General features: G+C 37.3%; 1 pseudogene; it reads right to left on the bottom strand.

Annotated features, from left to right (window-relative positions):
• Positions 1-761: 761 nt before the first annotated feature.
• Positions 762-2762, bottom strand: LOC118045733 (cytochrome P450 81Q32-like; annotated as a pseudogene).
• Between the last annotated feature and the right edge of the window lie 250 nt (positions 2763-3012).

The following is a 3012-nucleotide window of genomic DNA, read 5'->3' as shown; positions in this document are numbered from 1 at the left end:
ATCCTAGAACAAAAATGAAAAAGATTGAAAAGAACTGAATTTTGAGCCAGACCAAGACCTCGGGCGAATGGACATAACACGCCTAGGCCAGGGAGCTGGGCCCTTATGTTTCTAACTTTAACTTTTTTATTGAAAAAAAAAACTCATAAAACAAAACAAAACAAAACAAAACAAAATAAATAAAAATAAATAAAGATAGATGCTTAATTTTGGATAAACAACACATTGTCCATTTCAACAAATCCAACGATGGCTAGTAGTTTATCAAACTTCTAGAAACATAAGTGCGTTGCAGTCTATTAGTCTCAATTATAAATTTTTACTCATAAAAAAATCGTAAAAATGTTTATTAACAATATTTTTTTACATAAATAAATAATTTGTTATAAATTGAGTCAAAGTTTTCACTAATAAATTCTTCTTGTAATAATTTAAAAAAAAAATTGATTTGAATATTTTAACCAAATATATTTCTAAGTTAAAGTCATGTCAACTTACTTTTATCATAATAAGTTATTATGAACAATATTTTTTGAATTATAAATTAAAGTAAACAAATCACTTTAATTAATTAATTAGCAATATCAAATAGTCTCTAATTGATTAAAGCTCTAGTTTTTGTTTTGTTTTTTGTTTTTTTTCCCCTTTATCTGGCCACTGAGCCTAATTATGATCAAACATAGCTTCGAAGTCTACACATAAAACCTTAATAAAATTGAGAAATTATTTTAATTAAAAAATACCCTCACAAAAACACCCGCTTGCCACAAACCCACTTAAATTTGAATAACTGTATACAGTCAAGATGTTTTTCTTGATTTTGCTACACCATCTCTCAAAGGTTGGAATTGGATATAGTAGTACATCATTTGAAATTGGAATTTTCTAGGAATTATAAAATACGGAAAGTATATATATCAAGGAGCACTAATTAATAACACAATAATTATTGTCCTTGCACTGTTATTTATTTCCTCAATGGAATCACTAAAATAAGACGATGAAAAGGGTTTTGCATTCTTTCAACCTCGAAGGGCGGACAGCTTAAGCGAGGAGGTTGTGGGTGTTTGGGCGAGCTTTACACACGAGATGCAATGGGGTAATCTTCAACATGAGTGTTGCAGCCGTCTCTGTCATATCGACTTCCTCTCCATGAACAGTGGAGAACTCAAAACATTGAAGCAATTGGCTCATAACCAAGTTTATCACTCTGAATGCCATGGCTTCTCCAGGACAACCTCTCCTTCCCAACCCAAATGGCAGTAGCCTGTATGGTTCACCTTTCCCATTTTCAAATCTTTCAGGCTTAAAACTTAAAGGATCATCCCACACGTCTGGATTTCTGTGAATGGACCATGCATTTACAAGTACATGGCACCTGATGGAATATCATAGCCTCGAGGGTGCAGCGCTCGGATGCCACATGTGGAACCAAGAGGGGAGCCGGTGGGCACAGTCTCAGGTTCTCATGGATGATACATTGAATGTAATGTAGATTAGCGAAATCTGGTTCATCTGCCAAACGGCCATGTCCAACTTGGGTGTCCACTTCGTCTACTGCTTTCTTTAATGCACGTGGATTATTCAGCAGGTTGGAAAATGCCCATTCTAAAGACAGAGCAGAGGTTTTTGTCCCTGCAACCAACATCATCTGCAGAAAGTTGTGGATAACCAACCATGCATCAGAAGATTTGAATCCCCAGGAATACATATTTCTGAAGAACCATGGGTCAAGGAAGGAGACCATGAATATCATCTTCAGATATGTATTTTTATTATATTTAATTACGTATTTATCCCAAATAAAAATAAAATAAAAAAAGAACGGAATTTAGGGCAGCAGAATGAGATTAGAGACTAACCAGAATAATGCCTTTGATGATTTCGTCGGTATAGTATTCAGGTTCCGATTCCTGCAAAGCGAGCAGGTGGCTTACCATGGTATTTCCTACTCTTATCAACTCTATGCTCATCAATAAGTCCTTGCCAGAAAGCGTCCATCCTCTTGCCTAGCTGAGTCATCCTGTTCTTAAATCCATCATAATCAATGCACTGCAAAATGGGAAACAAATCCCCAGATTTGTCACCCTAGTGCATTCAGAAAACTCGTGCATCATGTCCTTAAACCTCTTTGACTCTTCAAGCCCATCAACATCTTCGCCATAATACTTCTTCCCTGCAACCATTCTCATCATTACATTAAAGTTAAGGTCCAGCAACATTGTCTCAGCTCTATCACGGCCGAACCATCGCCACAAATTTTGTGAATTTTACGAAGTAAATTCTTTACTTCTTCTCTTCGGATGCTTGCGAACGTGTTGAGGCGGCTTGCTGAGAAGACTTCAATAGCAGTAAGTCGGCGAAGGTTGCGCCAGTGATCACCATACGGAGCTGCGGCAAGGGTGGTAAAGTTGTAATTCAGGACCTTGCCATTTAGAAAGGGGGGCGGTTGGCCAAGGTAATATCGTTCTTGGTGAAACATTCTTCTACGGCAGCTGGTGATGATACGATGATCACAGTTCGGAACCCAAACTTAAGGGTGACAATGGGGCCATATTTTTGTGAGATGTCGTGGAGAGTTCGGTGGATGGCCTTGGGCTGTTTGAGGAGAGGAAGATGACCTAAAATTAGGCGACCTGGTGGGCTTGGAGGGAGCTTCATGCGGTACTTTCTTGCTTTTTGCAGCAGGATAACAGCAAGAAGAAGAAAGAAACCCCCAGAAGCGAGTACTGCATCATTTCTTCCATTGTTGAACTGATTGATCGTCTAATTAATCAGTTCTGCCGTTTTGGGTAGGAATGACCAGAATTGATCCTTTGTTCTGTATTTATGGAGTGATTGTAACAGAGTTATGATTGCTATTTTATTATATATTTAATTTTTTGGGTTGCTGATTCCTATCCTTTGACCTTGCATTTTTTTTGGTAGACACCCGTAGGAATACTTTGTTCTGGTCTTTGTTTTTCTTATTTTTTTTTTTTTTTTTCCTTTTGATCTGTTCTCTCGAAGATG

This window comes from Populus alba, chromosome 5 (genome assembly GCF_005239225.2).
Source record: "Populus alba chromosome 5, ASM523922v2, whole genome shotgun sequence".
In the NCBI taxonomy this organism is placed as follows: Eukaryota; Viridiplantae; Streptophyta; class Magnoliopsida; order Malpighiales; family Salicaceae; genus Populus; species Populus alba.
The sequence above is the reverse complement of the archived record's forward strand: the minus strand, read 5'-3'. Positions and strand labels throughout refer to the sequence as shown.